General features: G+C 40.2%; 1 protein-coding gene across 1 annotated transcript in view; it reads right to left on the bottom strand.

The window, feature by feature from the left end:
* The window catches only part of LOC124554176 (alpha-mannosidase 2), a 792,511-nt gene that overhangs the window by 40,988 nt on the left and 731,835 nt on the right, over nucleotides 1-19,688 (bottom strand). The window lies entirely within an intron of this gene.

The following is a 19,688-nucleotide window of genomic DNA, read 5'->3' as shown; positions in this document are numbered from 1 at the left end:
TATGGAATGTCTCATACCACCCTCTTTTCATACGCATCCAGATAGTTATCAGACAATTCAGTGCTTCCTAAGGCCTTGTATGTGTCTCCATATATATATATATATATATATATATATATATATATATATATATATATATATATATATATATATAACGGTCCATAGCTCGTGAACGGGCCAAATATCTCACGAAATAAGCGTCAAACGAAAAAACTACAAAGAACCAAACTCGTCTAGCTTGAAGGGGGAAACCAGATGGCGCTATGGTTGACCCACAAGATTGCGCTGCCATAAGTCAAACGGATTTCAACTGCGTTTTCTTCAACACGAACCCCCATTTTTATTACGTAGTCGTGTAGTACGTAGAGAAATATGAATGTTTTAGTTGGACTACTTTTTTCGCTTTGTGATAGGTGGCGCAGTAATAGTGACCCAAATGTACAAGTACGTGCTATCACGTAACATTCCGCCAGTGCGTGACACATTCCCCTGTTAAAATTGACCGTTTACCAATTGCCGAAAAGGTCAATATCGTGTTGATGTATGGCTATTGTGATCAAAATGCCCAACAGGCGTGTGCTACGTATGCTGCTCGGTATCCTGGACGACACCATCCAAGTGTCCAGACCGTTCGCCAGATAGTTACGTTATTTAAGGAAACAGGAAGTCTTCAGCCACATGTGAAGCGTGAACCACGACCTGCAACAAATGATGATGCCCAAGTAGGTGTTTTAGATGGTGTCGCGGCTAATCCGCACATCAGTAGCAGACAAATTGCGCGACAATCAGGAATCTCAAAAACGTCGGTGTTGCGAATGCTACATCAACATCGATTGTACCCGTACCATATTTATATGCACCAAGAATTGCATGGCGACGACTTTGAACGTTGTGTACAGTTCTGCCACTGGGCACAAGATAATTTATGGGAGGATGACAGATTTTTTTGCACGCGTTCTATTTAGCGACAAAGCGTCATTCACTAAGAGCGGTAACGTAAACTGACATAATATGCAGTATTGGGCGACAGAAAATTCACGATGGCTGCGAGAAGTGGAACATCAGCGACCTTGGCGGGTTAATGTATGGTGCGGCATTATGGCAGGAAGGATAATTGGCCCCATTTTATCGATGGCAATCTAAATGGTGCAGTGTATGATGATTTCCTACGTAATGTTCTGCCGATGTTACTACAAGATGTTTCACTGCATGACAGAATGGCGATGTACTTCCAACAAGATGTATGTGCCCGGCACATAGCTCGCGTGCGATTGAAGCAGTATTGATAGGCATATTTCATGACAGGTGGATTGGTCGTCGAAGCACCATACCATGGCCCACACGTTCAACGGATCTGACGTCCCTGGATTCCTTTCTGTGGGAAAAGTTGAAGGATATTTGCTACCGTGATCCACCAACAACGCCTGACAACATGCGTCAGCGCATTGTCAGTGCATGTGCGAACATTACGGAAGGCGAACTACTCGCTGTTGAGAGGAGTGTTGTTACACGTATTGCCAAATGCACCGAGGTTGGCGGACATCATTTTGAGCATTTATTGCATTAATGTGGTATTTACAGGTAATCACACTGTAACAGCATGCGTCCTCAAGAAATGATAAGTTCACAGAGGTACATGTATCACATTGGAACAACCGAAATAAAATGTTCAAACGTAGCTACGTTCTGTATTTTAATTTAAAAAACCTACCTGTTACCAACTGTTCGGCTAAAATTGTGAGCCATACGTTTGTCACTATTACAGCGCCACCTATCACAAAGCGAAAAAAGTAGTCCAACGAAAACATTCATATTTCTCTACGTACTACACGAATATGTAATAAAAAATGGGGGTTCCTATTTAAAAAAAGGCAGTTGATATCTGTTTGACCTATGGCAGCGCCATCTAGCGGTCCAACCATAGCGCCATCTGGTTTCCCCCTTCAAGCTAGACAAGTTTCGTTCTTTGTAGTTTTTTCGTTTGACGCTTATTTCGTGAGATATTTAGCCCAGTCGCTATCAATGGGCCACCCTGTATATCATTCTGCCCTATTTGATAAAAAACTTTATATTCATTGCGAAGGCGTGTGGAATGTTCTGGAAGGACGTGCGTTGTCGTAATTATCGGTGGATTGTTGGCATTGATAAAATTACGTACATATACTTAATTAAGTAAGTAATCAAGAAATTGAAGTAATAAGTCGTTAGCAATAAATAACTAAAGACTGTAGAGATGTTAGCATGAAAAATCAATGCTTCTAATTAACAAAATGGTAATCTAAAAATTCAGTAACAAAAGAACGCACTATCTTGAGAAACAGCCTAAAAGTTATTACCAAGCAATGTATTTTCATTTGTTATTTGTTTTTATGTCTTCCTCTGTATTTAATATGCTTTGTAATTACATTTCTAATTAACTCTCCAATTGTTTACATCTCACAGTTTTCCAATTTCCAGAATTTGAGGCCTTATTGTGCATTCTATCTGTTTAATCGGATAAAGCACAAGCTTTGTACTACCATTACATGTTAGTAACCAAATCCAAACTGCAATTAATTATATAACTAAAATAATATGAGGCATTATTGTAATTAAAGCTCAGAATGATTTTCTTATGGAAAACTAAAGATATTACCATAAAAGATTGTCATTGGATATTGTATTTTATACCTTATTCGGCTGTAACATCAGTTTCTTTTCATTTTGTAAATTTTAACTGTAACATGAAAATTATACAAAATTAATAATGCTTTATTTTGGGAGTTATTGTTAAAATTCTATGTAAAGCGAGGCTGCGAGTTAGTTGTTGAGTTGTTTTGCAAGTCAGATTTGAAGTTAGTCTTGGAAGTCAAAGAGATCAGTGAAGTCTGTCTGTGTTTTGTTTTCATGACGAGTGTGCAGTTTGGATGTCAATTAATGTGAATAAATTTTGTGAAGCATGAAAATTTCCCATTCATTCATCAATGGACCTGGCAGAATAAATTTAAGTAACATTTAACATGAATCGTTACAGTACTCGGATACTTAAGTGGAAACAATTTACTTAGCATGTCACAGTTTGGTTTGCAGAAAGGTTGATTTACTGAAATGGCATTTATACTTGGACTCATCATCAAATTGTGAAAGCTTTAAATGATAATATATCAGCGGTTGGTGTTTTTTGAGATCTCTCCGAGGCCTTTGGATGTGAGGATCATGATATTCTCTTAGAGAAAATCAAGTTCGATGAAATCGATGGAATAGCTGCTTACAATCATACTTGACAAACATAATGTCAAAGGTTGTGCTGAATAATTCATACAATGACCAAAATGCAGAAAATTTTAGTAACAGGTGCTTTAAAAAAAAATTAAAAAAAGCACACAGGAGATCCCACAGGGTTCAATTTTGGGTCCAATCCTACTCCTTATATATCTGAATGACCTTCTATTTAACATTCAAAAAGCATAGGGTAACGTTGGGTAAAAATATTCGTCTGGTAACAGTTCACAGTGACATTTTCTCTACATTGGCAACACTGAATGAAAACAGAAAACTACATTCAGCTGTTGTTTCTACAGCAACTACATCATATGTAAACTTGAGAGCTCTAGCGAATTTATTGCTTATAGCTGGTAAATATAAATTGTTGTTTCAAAATATGTAATTTTTAAGTTGTATGTCATAAGCAATAATCACTGTCAAGAGGTGCACTATAAAATAAAAATATTTACCGAAAGAATCACTGTTCAGCGAGGAATAAACCACAGGATGACAAACAGTGGAAATAAAAAAATAATTGTGTTTTGTTGTTATGTTGTTTCTTTTATTTAAGACACGTTTTATTTCCGAATATGCAGGAACCAGAAAATGGGAAAATACAAGAGAGAAACGGAAATGAGGCTCACTTTTATGGTCTATAACCGAAGAGACAAGAAATATAACTGTCAATGGCGAAAGCAAAAGATACACTTGGGAATGAATGACTGTATGTTAAGGAAATGACTAGAAGTAGTAAGTATTTCCTTATTACTATTGTAATTATTATTGTTACTGTTGTTTACCCACATGTGGTCTTTTATTCTGGTGGCCTTTAGGTGCAATGCAATGTAGATAAGTCTAAATACATTATCTTTGCAGGGCTACATCCCCACATCACTAGCCAGATTCATGAAGACATTCAGTTCAGTCATGGAGAAAAAAACTTGCACATCATTGCTGGGACCTGGATACCCAATTTTATGGTCTGACCAGAAGACACATGAGGAGGTTGGCATTCTATTTTAATCTTGATCACAGGGTTTAACTGAAATACAATATTGGCAGGAAAGGATTGGTTGACTCACTTTAGCAAGAGACAGGGATTATATCTTCTTAGTCCTGCACTGTGCAACTTCGATGAATTTTGGGTTTAACAAGACCCTCGTAGATTCATGTTTTAATAATTTGAAGTAATGCTACTATGTGAAGAAGTTTCAAAGCATGACAAGAGGTAGTTGAAACCCTGTCAGAGAATGTAATTGAATTGCTCCAGTCCTGGGTGAGTATCGCTTGTGCCTTCAACCAGACAATCGCCGGAGACGTGTTTGGAGGCAACCTGGTCAGGCTGAACGCCTTAGACACACTGTCTAGCGAGTGCAGCAAGGTGGAAGTTCCCCGATGTTTTTGGCTGGCATTATATGGGGCCAACGTACGCCGCTTGTGGTCATGGAAGGCGCCGTAACGGCTATACGATACGTGAATGCCATCCTCCGACCGATAGTGCAACCATATCGGCAGCATCCTCTCCCTACCCATCTCTGCAGTAACACTTCACCAAAGATTTCTCGAGCACAGAGAGGGTATCGGGAAAGAGCTCCATCTTCTTGAAACAACAACCAAGAATGTTCAGTCTCTGGAGCTCTGGAATAAACAATTAAAGCAATATTTGCAAGTAAGAATGTAGACTCACTGCACTGTCATATACTGCAGCATATTGGCGAGGGTGACTGGAAAGATAAGGCACAGGAGACTTGTTTTTGTAGAAGATTGGGAGGATATTTACAGTCAGTGAAGGCTTCACTGAGACCCTTAGTATATTTCGAGAGGGACTGCTCTTCACTGCAGGTGCGACGACCACAGGTGGCTAGTCTGTATGGCAGGGACTTCTCGGTATGGAACGGGTGGCAGCTGTCGAAGTGGAGGTATTTCTGGTGGTTAGTAGGTTTGATATGGACGGAGGTACTGATGTAGCCATCTTTGAGGTGGAGGTCAACATCTAGGAAGGTGGCTTGTTGGGTTGAGTAGGACCACGTGAAGCAAATGGGGGAGAAGTTGAGATTCTGGACGAATGTGGGTAGGGTGACCTCACCCTTGATCCAGATCGCAAAGATGTCATCAATGAATCTGAGCCAGGAGAGGGGTTTCTATTCCGGGTGCTTATGAAGGATTCCTCTATATGGCCAATGAATAAGTTGGTAGAGGATGGTGCTACGCAGGTGCCCATAGCCATATCCCAGATTTGTTTGTAGGTAATGTCTTCAAAGGAGCAGTAATTGTGAGTGAGGATACAGTTAGTCATGAAGACTAGGAAGGAGGTTGTTGGTTTGGAATCTATAAACAGTGGAGAGTCGGTGGAGGGAATGGTTGGTATCTTTTATATACGAGGGTAGATTCCGGGCAATAGGCTCAAGGTGTTGATGTATGACAGCAGAGATTCTCTCAGTGGGTGACACAGTAACCGGCCACAATGTGTTGCCCTGGGTGGTTGGGTTTATGGACTTAAAGAAGCATATAGAAGGTAGGAGTGCGGGGAGTGGTAGGGTTTAGCAGAGAGATGGATTCTGGCGAGAGGTTCTGGGATGGGCCTAAGGATTTGAGGAGTGACGGGAGATCCTGCTCGATTTCGGGAATGGGGTCACTGCGGCAAGGTTTGTAGGTGGATGAATCTGACAGCTAGTGGAGTCCTTCTGCCAGGTAATCATTGTGGTTCAAAACAACAGTGGAGGAGCCTTTGTCTGCAGGATTATAAGGTTGTGATCAGTTTTTAGATGGTGCAACTACAGTTCTTTCTGGGGATGAAAGGTTAGTTTGCATGTTGAGGGATTTGAGAAGCTCCTGACATATTTTGCATATTTCTGATTAGTATGTCGAAAAGAATAATTCTTTGGGGTTAGTCATCATTTAGAAACAAAGTATTCATACCACAAAAGCAAGCAGTAAGAATAACATATGGTGTTCCCCACGGACCTCTTTAAGGAGCTAGGTATTTTAACTGTGCAGTCACAATACATACTTTTGCTGGTGAAATTCATCGTAAATAATGCATCATAATTTGAGAAGAACAGTGACGTACATACCTACTATGCCAGAAGGAAAAATGATCTTTATTACCCATTGGAGAGAATTTCAATATGCAGAAATAATTTTTTTTATCATTCATTTCCCCAATAACACAAAACATCTGAAGGGCAACCAAGCAAGTTTTAAACCTAATTTAAAATCATTTCTCCTGAACAACACCTTCTATTACATTGATGAATATCTATTTAAAAACTGGTAGCCAGTAAAAAAACGCCTATTTTTGAAGTGTAGTTGTTGCTAGAGTAGGAATAAAATGATAATGTGTTCATTAATGTTAACACTTGTTAACACTAATCATATAAACGTATCGTGTAAATGGACCCATTCTAAATCACTCCTATGAAAGAATTGTTCAGATGATGCATGGAACATGTAACTAACTACTACTGAACTCACAAACATTGAGTTTACTGTATTTGGTATATCTACCGCACAGGTAATAGGATAATGGCTGGAAAGAGTCCTTCCGTAGTCTAATGGATACAGAGAATGCAACAAATGACAGGCAGACTCCATGTTGTCACCAAACCTGTGACATGGCAGGGTGAGTGCTACGTGAAATCTGGCTGCTTCCTGGCACTATCTTCCAAATTTAGTAACTCATGGACGTGAGTTTTAAGTGCACAGAGTACCACTGTGGGCAACGGCCTTGTAGTAACCATTTAACATTTATGTGAGAACCATAGGCTGCGTTTGAGCTTGATTGTAGTTAAATTTCTTTGAAGATTTTTTTATTTCCATTTCAGAAGACTGACTACAATCTGACAGACTCACACAGTACGAAGTGTGTATTAGGCCTTTAGAGCACATTTGTGGAGATACAAGTGAAATACAAACCTCTCAGAACACAACAAGTGTACAGCTGAACTAGGAGTTCAGGTATCTCATTGTTTATAGAGATTCATAAATGGGTGTGATAAATGTAAAGCACTTCTTGATAGTGGTGATGAGGTCACTGCAAGTGCAATAGTGACATTAACACAAATTTACTCAATGTGTACACATGGTACCTGGTTTCATATTTCAAATTGATACTGAAGGATTGCATTCGTTTCAAACATATCCGATGACTCTGACAGTTTGTTCCTAAGCAGCAGAGATCATAGAAATGTACTTAAATAACATCTGGAAGACAAAGCTCAATATATTCGCTTTTCCAAGACAGGTAGTTATCGAAAATATGTGTACCAAAGCACTTCAAAAATATGTGACATGTCGGGGAAAACTTTCACAAACAACAAGCATCCACATTCTAAACAACAGTACCTGAAAGTTACTTACATTTTCAAAAAAAAGTCAAATTTCTATGTGATGATGTGTCTCTTCCTTACTACTTCTCCTTTTTCAGTGTTTGTCTTTCTGTTCCACATGATACAAAAACTGTGTTTTTCAAATCAGGTCACCTTCCAAGTGTGCATGTTTCGTGAAAGCTCACAAATGAAGCAAGTAACTGCCTTCAAGGTAATTTCTGCTGAAGACTTTTTTATAGTTGTTATTGACCCTTCTAATTTCCTCTACAGCATAATGTTATCTGCATGAAATGCATAATATATGACCAATGAGACATTTGTACCAAAATTCACACTGGAAATTTCACATTCAACTGCGAGTACCAGTGCATATGCACCAAACAATCAGGCTGCGACTTCACTTGAGGCAGTCGCAGGCCTCCTATCACAAAGGCCTCACTCGGTCTGCTAATACTGGTATTAAAAATATTCGTATTTGTATGTTTTGTGTACGTATCAGGAAGGAATCATGACACAGATTGGGTTGTGGCATCCCCTAGCTATTATTCACCTCAAAATCACACAGCATACTGCATTTGATGAACCTACCTTTTGGTATCAAGACAAGCAGCTGTGTGAGTCCCTTTAACAACCATTGATCTTTCAGCATTCAGTCCATATATACGATGGCGGTAATGAGACAGGAAGTGGGAATACCTTTACTATTTATTATCACAGAAACATTTTTTTTTTCATTTGGTTTATAATAATATTATCTGAGGAGATTCCAGATGGTAAGTTTCAGATGTCATCCCATACTGAGACCATTTTGAAACGAGGGTGGTGCATTTTAAGAAGAAAGAACATGACTTGGATTTCCTGCAAACACAGCAGCTGGAAATGTGCTCCAAACTGAAAAACGCAAGGCAGTACAATTCCTGTGGGCATACTCTCAAAGCCTTGCAGATTCACTGTGAAATTCAGGTGGTATACAGGCCAAGTGGAATGTCCCCTCTGGGCATAGCGAAACAGTTCAACAATTTGACCAACGTCACACAGACGTGGGTAATGCTGATGCATAAACACTGATCACAGACATCTCCAGGCAACTGGGGAACTGATTCGTAGAGAGTGCAGATTTTTCAGCACTGACATTGTTCACACATTTCTCGAATGACTCAGCAATCGAGAAGGAGATTTTTATAATCAAGGAATTGAACAATCAATAGAAAATTCCAACTGCTGTTTTGAGAGACTTGTTGATTATGTTGAAAAACAGTGCCATGTGTGTGAGTCATTTTGAAGTGTAGTGTAGCATTCCAGAAAAGTTAACTAGCCTGTTTAAATAATGTGTAGCTTACCTTTTGAAGTACTTTCATACTATACAGGAGAGGGGGGGGTCTCTTGACTACTATGCATGTCAAAAACATTGAGCTTCTTTGCATTTCATCTACATTACATGTCCCAAGAGATTGGAGGCATAGCCTGTCCCCTTCTTACCACTTATCTTAAAACATTCAGCTTTTTCTATTTGGAATGTATGCTATGCATGTACCTGGACACAGTCTCTTCGCTGCTGCACATCTAAAAATATTTTGTGTACATATGATGACCCTGATACATCACAAAAGAGCTGAATATGATAATTAAAAAATGAATAGAGACATATAAAACAGACACTAATTTTTGCAAATCACAATAACACCTACGCTCTGGGCACACTTGAACACAAAAATAATGTCATAGCACGTGCTCAAAGCAAGAATGTAGGGAGGACAGCACTCAAATGTGAGAAATGTCACACGTGTGACAAGATATGCCAGGGTGGTTTGGTGGCTGGGGGCAGTCTGCTGCTACTACCTACCTTCAAGTATTTACCTCTTTTACTAGCGCTGAGTGTACATAGCATGCCACCATGACACTATTACACACAAGGTCTATTCAAAAAATTTTGGAATATTTGTAATTTCGCACAAATGGTTGTTGGATCGAAATGGGGTTGGCATCCCTGCACTTGCCTGTGTTTAATGTGTAGCTGCCAGTAGTTTCACTGTTGTATGTCTGTTAGTTATTGTTCAGTGCCGTATTGAGTAGAACATTGTGTCACACAGTTTGCGAATTTCGAGATGGCAGAGTTAGAGGAGTAACACGTCTGCATTAAATTTTGTGTGAAACTCAAGAAAACCTTTAGAGACACACCAAATGTTACAGGAAGCGTACAGTGATGAGTGCTTAAGCTGTACTCAGTCTTACAAATGGTGCACACAGATCAAAAATGGTCGGACGGAAGTTAAAGATGACCCTCGTTTGTAACGCCCTCTCACAGCTATCGATGACATTCATGTCAGGAATGTCAATGAAACTGCGCATGCCAATTGAAGACTGACCGTCAGAAATATTTCAGATGAATGTAACATTTCAGTTGGACCATGTCATGAAATCCTGACACGGCATCTTGGAATAAATCGAGTTGCCGCCAAGTTTGTCCCACGGCTCGTAAGTCAACACCAGAAAGACCTTTGTCTAGCAGTCTGTGAAGAGCTTTCGGATCATGCAAATGAGAATGAGATGTCCCTTAAGATGTCCCTGGTGATGAAATGTGGGTCTATGGTTATGTTGTTGAAATCAAGGTTCAATCTTCACAATGGGTCAGGAAATGTTCTCCAAGACCGAAAAAAGCTCGTCAGGCCAAATGTCAAAGCCATACTGGTAGTTTTCTTTGACTTTGAAGGATTAGTTCATCATGAATTCGTGCCAAAGTGACAAATTGTTAATCAATGCTACTGCTGGGATATTTTGCGATGCCTGCGAGAAAATGTGAGGATGAAATGGCCTGAAATGTGGTGAGACAATTCATGGCTCTTACATGACGATAATGCATGTACACACTCATCCCTTTTGCTGCTTGACCATACACCTGGCTCCTGTGGACTTCTTTTTTATTTCCAAAGTTGAAAACCCCATTGAAAGGACAAGGATTTGCCACGACAGACGAGATAAAAGAAAATTCATAGACGGCACTTTGCGCAATCCAGCAAGAGGCGTACCTAGACTGCTACCAGAAGTGGAAACTGCATTGGGAGTGGTGCATCAATTGTGGAGACCATGTACAGTAAGTAAAAGGCAAAAGCAGAAACATTTTGTGAACGTGGTTCCAGAATTTTTTGAACAGACCTCATAGGTGATGGCCATATATCTGATAAACAAGAACATTACAGCCTAAGAACACACACTTTTCCTCTACAGCGGTGGTATATACATTTCAATCCAGGTGGAGGTCCAAATTTTGAACTCTTTCCTAACTTATTGTTCCATGTATCCTCTTATTGGATTTCTTAATGAAATGTGAGATGCATACCCATTGCCATATATGAACCAACCTCCAATAACATCTAAAACATGAAATTCGAGACATGCATTCCCCACTGAAAAATGATCCACCTAGTATCATGTACAACATAATAAGTGCCGTAAGTGTTTTTTCAATACACTGTACTCTAAGATGTAGATAGGATTAAGATGTAGATAGAGTACAATGTGTGTCTTGTGATATTTCTTGTGCTTGGGGTTGATAAAAATAAATTCTGAGCCCCCATGCAATCACACCACAAATCCAGTTTGTCAATTTCATCATCATGTTATGAATTTGAATATCTCCAGTCAAGCTGCAAGTTTCAGGTCTCTGCTATCACATTTTTCTAACTATGTGCCATATAATGACTGATAAGTCAATACATGTCTTCATAGCACAATATTTATTACACAAAATTTCACTGTAGCAAGCGACATTGGCTATGATTTTGCACTGTTGGCAACTTATATTTGGATTCACAGAAATTAAAAGTGTTGCGAATTTACATGACCTGCCAAACATCAACTCACTGTGAACTGCTTTTTGGCGTTTCTCTAAAATCTTTTTATAGACATCGCTCTCCCTACCAGCTTAAGGGATGTGAGACTTTAATAATAGAATTAAAAAGCCTGAAGAATAGAACTGTTTTAATTTGTATTAGTATTAATTTAAAATATTTTTTCTTTGCATAGTAACTTGTATATTTATGTGGTATCATCCATAGTTATAGACTGTTATTCCCACAAATGTGTCTGCCTGCCATTTGGCTGAATAAAATGATGAAATTTTGATGAAATTTGAAATAACCATGAACTTATGTGTAAAGTGTCTTCTCGTAAAAGAATTTTCATGCTGATTACAAAACTGGTCTTAGATTTTGGGAGTTGGTAATATTTCCAAGATTCGGAATAATTTGGTATTATGTGTTACAAGATCATTGCAAAATAATGACAATTATTGTTGTCTCAGAAACGGTAACGAATTAAAAAATTCTGAAATATGTAAATGGGAGATAAGTTCATATACAAACATTACACATAGGGAGATGGATGAATGCACACACCGCCATAAAGATATGTCATGGGAGAAAAGATGAAAAAAGGTGTTTTACTGTCAATTGCAACAGTACAAAACAGTACATTACAAACTATGCATATTTCATGACATCAAGAGTCTGCACAAGAATCCACTGTAAGGTGACATGATGCTAGATGGCAGTTCTTTCTAGGAGCATGATGTGTGAAGAGAGACCAGAGCAGCATTTCAGAATGGCTGTTGCTTTCTATACACCGACGTCAACAGTGCTCTTATGTAAAGTTTGCGCTCTTCGATCGATTCATTTGGAGACTATTTTGACGCACTCTAAGATGTCACAGGTCAGTGTTCCTGGCCTCTACTATTGTATACTGTTGCTACTGACAGTAAAACACGTTTAAAATGACAAAATTTATTTTGTCTTTTCTCTCATACTATATATTTATGATGATGTGTGTGTTCATCCATCTCCCTACACGTAATGTTTAGTTATGAACTACCATTCCATTTGCATATTTTAGAATTTTTTAAGCCATTACCATTTTCAAGTCCGCCCCTGATAGCTGAGTGGTCAGCACGACGGAATGTCATGCCTAACGGCCTGGGTTCCATTCCCGGCTGGGTGTGTTGTCCTTATCACCATAATTTCATCCCCATCAACACACAAGTCGCCGAAGTGGCGTCAACTCAAAGGACTTGCACCAGGCGAACGGTCTACACAACGGGAGGTCCTAGCCACATGGCATTTCGATTTACCATTTTCAAGACAAAAAATACTTGCCATGACTTCTGCAATTTCCCTCATATAGTTCAGTAATATTTCAGTGATATGTTTGGGTTACAGCTGTATGCGTGAAACAATATCCTTTTGTCCTCTGGCAGAGTGGTTCTAGGAGCTTCAGTCTGGAACCGCGCGTCCGGTACAGTCGCAGGTTCGAATCCTGCTTCGGGCTTGGGTGTCTGTGACATCCTTAGGTTAAATAGATTTAAGTAGTTCTAAGTTCTAGGGGACTGATGACCTCAGATGTTAAGGCCCATAGTGCTCAGAGCCATTTGAACCTTTTGTCGTCCAGCATCTGCTGCCAAATGTTACTTTGAAAAACAGTGATTTAACTGAATTTTAATATTTCCAAACACCTTCCTTAGCTAATAATGTGATACAAATTTTGGAATTAGCTGAATCAGTACGTCCCCCTGAGAATCCCATTATCATAGTTCCACAATTCATGGTAGCAAATTATGGGGTAGCCTTTTAAAGAGCTTTCAACTTCTGAAATATGGATTTCTTACACAAATCCTAAAATACACAGACCTTAAAAAATAGCAACACCAAGACAAAGTGGTGCAAGATAAACAAATGCATCTGAAAGATGAGGTTTATTGAAATTTCACACTAGCCGCACAAGAGCGGCACAAGTACGTCAGACAAGAATGCCTTTGCGCAGCAAAGATGCCACTATGAACTTGTCACGGAGTTTGGACGTGGTCGAGTAACATGGCTGGGTGGAGCTGGATGTTCCATCTGTGAGACTGCAGAAAGACTTGGGAGGAATGTAGCCACTGTACACGGTTGCTGGCAGTAGCAGCCACAGGTAGATATGGTCACAAGAAGACTAGGCTCCAGATGGCCGTGTAGCACTACTATGCAGTGTATGGTTCAAATGGCTCTGACCACTATGCGACTTAATTTCTGAGGTCATCAGTCGCCTAGAACTTAGAACTACTTAAACCTAACTAACCTAAGGACATCACACACATCCATGCCCGATGCAGGATTCGAACCTCCGACCGGAGCGGTCGCGCGATTCCAGACTGAAGTGCCTAGAACCACTCGGCCACACCGGCCGGCCTTAAAGGACAGCTCCAAATAATATGCCCTGTGCTGTGCATTCCACTGGCCCCAAAACACTACCATTTGCGACTTCAGTGATGCCAAGGGAGAGCTTATTGGAGGGAACGGTGGAGATCTGTTGTGTTTTCTAATGAAAGCTGGTTCTGTCATGTCAGTAATGGCCGTGTATTGATTAGGGACAAGGCCAGCTGATAGCCTATGACCAATCTGTCTGCATGCTATACACACTGGAACAATACCTGGAGTTATAATCTGTAGTGTGATTTTGTATGACAGCCGATGCACACTGACTGAAAATTTGTACGAGGGCCTTTTTTTTTCAATCTCTGATAGGCTACATATAAAAGACAAGTTCATAGAAAACAATTATTACTAAAACTTTTGTACACTTATGGTTACTTTTCAACAGAATCACCGAAAAGATTGAGACATTTATCGTACGTATAGACAAGCTTTGCAATACTCTCTTCAAAAAACGTTGACACCACTGACTGCAAATGAGCATTGACGTTGTTTTGAAGATTTTCGTTCGTTTAAAAGTGCTGCCTTCCTAGCCACGTCTTCAGTAGCATTCCTCTTCGTTTGGTTTGAATGATTCACGGTGAATGATGACAGCCAAAACAGTTGCAGGATAAAGATTTATTAAGATTCTTGACCACGGTTTCGGTATATCTAAATGTACCTTCATCAGAAGTAAAATACCTTCTGATGAAGGTATATTTTGATATACCGTAACCATGGTCAAGAATTTTAATAAATCTTTATCCTGCAACTGTTTTGGCTGTCATCATTTACCATGAGGAATTTCAACAGTTGCTGTTTCAGCCATGTTTAAAATCGTGGTTTGAATGACCAAATTTGCAGTCTGCCCCCAGCAGCTGAGTGACCAGTGCGACAGAATGTCAATCCTAAGGGCGCGGGTTTTATTCCTGGCTGGGTCGGAGATTTCCTCCTCTCAGGGACTGGGTGTTCCGTTGGCCTAATCATCACCATCATCATCTCATCCCCATCGACACACAAGTCGCCAAAGTGGCGTCAAATCGAAAGACTTGCACCCGGCGAACGGTCTACCCGACGGGAGGCCCTAGTCACACTACATTTACATTTTATTTACCAAATTTGCATTTGACTTCAGGAATTGTGTTGACGCATGACAACGCTCGTCCACGCACAGCTAGCACAACCCAAAGGCTCCTTGAACAATTTCAGTGGGACATTTTAGATGATCAGCCGTACAGTCCTGATCTGGCACCCACCGAATTTCAGCCAATGTGAGTTTATTTTCCAGCTTGGTATACCTCAAGTACCCTATCTCAAAATGTCTGTCTCAGCTTTACCTACATCACTGTGATACATGTAAACAATAATGTTTACACCTGATACAGGCTTTTTCCTTTTTCCGCAAGGGGGTACAAAAATATAGGACATAGAGAATGCTCAACTGAAAAATTTAAGATAGGGAACATGGGGTCAGGGGAGTCAGCTTAAGGAGATATGGAAGAAACTTGTCTACCGCTCTGTGTAGTATTACTGTTTTCCAGCTTCTTTACAACCAGCATGCACACAATTTTACACATACTATGCTGTTTATTCGTTTCTAGCATTTGTAGACTTAGAGAAAGCTTTTGACAGTGTTGCCTGGAATTCTCTCTTTCAAATTCTGAAGGTGGCAGGGGTAAAATACAGGGAGCGAAAGGCTGTTTACAATTTTTACAAAAACCAGATGGCAGTTATAAGAGTTGAGGGGCATGAAAGGGAAGCAGCGGTTGGGAAGGGAGTGAGACAGGGTTGTAGCCTTTCCCCGATGTTATTCAATCTGTATATTGAGCAAGCAGTAAAGGAAACAAAAGAAAAAATTGGAGTAGGAATTAAAATCCAAGAAGAAGAAATAATAACTTTGCGGTTCGCCGATGACATTGTAATTCTGTCAGAGACAGCAAAGCCCTTGGAAGAGCAGTTGAACGGAATGGACAGTGCCATGAAAGGAGGGTATAAGATGAACATCAACAAAAGCAAAAGGAGGATAATGGAATGTAGTCGAGTTAACTCGGATGCTGCTGAGGGAATTAGATTAGGAAATGAGACACTTAAAGAAGTAAATGAGTTTTGCTATTTGGGGAACAAAATAACTGATGATGGTCGAAGTAGAGAGGATATAAAATGTAGACTGGCAATGGCCAGGAATGCGTTTCTGAGGAAGAAAAATTTGTTAACATCGAGTATAGATTTAAATGTCAGGAAGTCATTTCTGAAAGTATTTGTATGGAGTGTAGCCATGTATGGAAGTGAAACATGGATGATAAATAGTTTGGACTAGAAGAGAATAGAAGCTTTCGAAATGTGGTGCTACAGAAGAATGCTGAAGATTAAGTGGATAGATCACATAACTAATGAGGGGGTTGTGGCACAACTTGCCTAGAAGAAGGGATCGGTTGGTAGGACATGTTCTGAGGCATCAAGGGATCATCAATTTAGTATTTGTGGCACAACTTGCCTAGAAGAAGGGATCGGTTGGTAGGACATGTTCTGAAGCATCAAGGGATCATCAATTTAGTATTGGAGGGCAACGTGGAGGGTAAAAATCGTAGAGGTAGACCAAGATATGAATACACTAAGCAGATTCAGAAAGATGTAGGTTGCAGTAGGTACTGGGAGATGAAGAAGCTTGCGTAGGGTAGAGTAGCATGGAGAGCTGCATCAAACCAATCTCAGGACTGAAGACCACAACAACCACAACAAACATTGCAAAACGTGTCCACAGGTGCGATAAATGTCTCAATCGTTTCGGTGATTATGTTGAAAAGTAACCATATGTGTATAAAACTTTTGGTAGTAAAATGATTGTTTTCTACGAACTTGTCTCTTATTTATAGCCTATCAGGGTTGGAAAAAAAAACTGCCCAAGTACATGAGTCTGCTGATTCGACCAGCTGTGTTGCTATTCATGAACAGCATTCCACAGGGTGTTTTCCAAGAGAACAGCACTTGCCCAGATACTGCTGTTGTAACCCACCGGCCTCTACAGAGTGCCGAGGTGTTGCCCTGGCGTGCTCGATCACCAGATCCCTCTCTCCAATTGAGCATATGTGGGACATCATCAGGTGCCAACTCCAGCGTCATCCACAAACAGCACTTCGAGGGGCGTTCGAAACGCCCGTGCAAAGTCCGAGAGATGGCACCACCAGCGCGTATCGAAGTCATGTTTAGCTAGTAGCATCTTTGGAGAGAGCGTACACCAAGTTTCAGCCATATTGGTCTATTTCTTCGTGTTAGGCATTCGTGTGAATCAGAGGTCGAGTGATTGTCAAAAAATGGACGAAAAAGAATTTCGTGTGGTGATTAAACATTACTCTATGAAGCGCAAAACGCCTCAGGTGACTAAAGAGAAGCTTGATAAACATTATGGTGACTCTGCACCTTCGATTAGAATGGTTTATAAGTGGTTTGAAAATTTTCGGAGTGGCCATATGGGCACAAGTGATGTTGAACGTTCTGGACGCCCTGTGGAGGTTACGACTCCAGAAATCATTGATAAAATCCATGACATGGTGATGGATGACGGAAGAGTTAAGGTGCGTGAGATTGCTAGTGCTGTGGGCATCTAGAATGAAAGGGTACATAACATTTTGCATAAACATTTGGACATGAAAAAGCTATCCGCAAGATGGGTTCCGCGATTGCTCACGCTTGACCAAAAACGGAATAGTTTTTGCAGCTGTTCAGGAAGAATCCGCAGGACTTTAAGCGTCGTTTCGCCACTGTGGATGAAACATGGATTACATTACTATACTCCTGAGACCAAAGAAAAATCTAAACAATGGGTTACCAAAGGAGAATTTGCACGAAAAAAGGCGAAGACCATTCCTTCGGCCAGAAAGTTTATGGCGACTGTCTTTTGGGATTAACAAGGGATAATCCTCATCGACTATCTGGAAAAGGGTAAAACTATTATAGGTGTCTGGTATTCATCGTTATTGGACCGTTTGAAAACCGAGCTGCAAGGAAAACGCCGACGATTGGACTGCAAAAAAGTCCTTTTCCATCACGACAATGCACCAGCACACACCTCAGCAGTTGAGGTCGCAAAATAAATGGAAATAGGATTCCAACTCGTTTCACATCGCCCCTATTCTCCATACATGGCTCCCTCGGACTACTATTTGTTCCCCAATTTCAAGAAATGGCTGGCAGGACAAAAGATTTATTCAAACGAGGAGGTGATTGCAGCAACTAATAGTTATTTTGCGGACTTGGATAATTCCTATTATTCTGAAGGGATCAACAAATTAGAACAGCGTTGGACGAAGTGTATAAGTCTAAAAGGAGACTATGTCGAAAAATAAAAAAGGTTTACCCCTAACACTAAGTAGTTTTTACTCTCGCACGGGCATTCCAAACGTCCCTCGTAAGGGTCTCTGTATTGACCCACCACGTGCAACAGCCATGGAAATCCACCCCACAAACCGACATCCGGCACCTGTGCAATACAACGTATCCACGTTTGCTTGCTTACATTTAACATTCTGGCAGTTGCACCAGTTATTAGTTTACCAGCTATTATTATTTCCAATGACTTATATCATCTTCACATTACCTGCGATCTTGCAATGTTAATGACAAAAATATGTTACTTAGACCGATGAATTCTTGAAATTACATTATTCACCTTCATTATTTTTCGCGTTCCGTCAGTGTACTATTTCAGAAGGATCGTATTTTATCTATGGAACCAACAATCGGCAATGTTACGCTGATGTTACAAATACGTGTTATGTTTGGTTGGTTGGTGTGGTCTTCAGTCGTGAGACTGGTTTGATGCAGCTCTCCATGCTACTCTATCCTGTGCAAGCTTCTTCATCTCCCAGTACCTACTGCAGCCTACATCCTTCTGAATCTGCTTAGTGTATTCATCTCTTGGTCTCCCTCTAAGATTTTTACCCTCCACGCTGCCCTCCAGTACTAAATTGGTGATCCCTTGATGCCTCAGAACATGTCCTGCCAACCGATCACTTCTTCTAGTGAGGTTGTGCCACAAACTCCTCTTCTATCCAATTCTATTCAATACCTCCTCATTAGTTATGTGACCTACCCATGTAATCTTCAGCATTCTTCTGTGGCACCACATTTCCAAAGCTTCTATTCTCTTCTTGTCCAAACTATTTATCATCCATGTTCACTTCCATACATGGATACAGTTAATGCAAATACTTTCAGACACGACTTCCTGACACTTAAATCTATACTCGATGTTATCAAATTTCTCTCCTTCAGAAACACTTTCCTTGCCATTGCCAGCCTACATTTTATATCCTCTCTACTTCGAGCATCACCAGTTATTTTGCTCCCCTTATATCCTCCGTTCAAGACACTGTCCATTCCGTTCAACTGCTCTTCCAGGTCCTTTGCTGTCTCTGACAGAATTGCAATGTCATCGGCAAACCTCAAAGTTTTCATTCCTTCTCCATGGATTTGAATACCCAATACGAATTTTCCTTTTGTTTCCTTTACTGCTTCCTCAATATACAGACTGAATATCATCGGGGAGAGGCTACAGCCCTGTCTCACTCCTTTCCCAATCACTGCTTCCTTTTTGTGCTCCTCGACTCTTACAACTGCCATATGGTTTCTGTACAAATTGCAAATAGCCTTTTGCTCCCTGTATTTTACCCCTGCCACCTTCAGAATTTGAAACAGAGTATTCCAGTTAACATTGTCAAAAGCTTTCTCTAAGTCTACAAATGCTAGGAACATAGGTTTGCCTTTCCTTAATCTATTTTCTAAGACAAGTCGTAGTGTCAATGTTGCCTCACGTGTTCCAATATTTCTACGGAATGCAAACTGATCTTCCCCAAGGACCACTTCTACCAGTTTTTCCGTTCGTCTGTGAAGAATTCGTGTT

Source organism: Schistocerca americana, chromosome 11, assembly GCF_021461395.2.
Source record: "Schistocerca americana isolate TAMUIC-IGC-003095 chromosome 11, iqSchAmer2.1, whole genome shotgun sequence".
NCBI classification, from domain to species: domain Eukaryota; kingdom Metazoa; phylum Arthropoda; class Insecta; order Orthoptera; family Acrididae; genus Schistocerca; species Schistocerca americana.
This window is presented reverse-complemented; position numbering and strand designations above follow the sequence as displayed.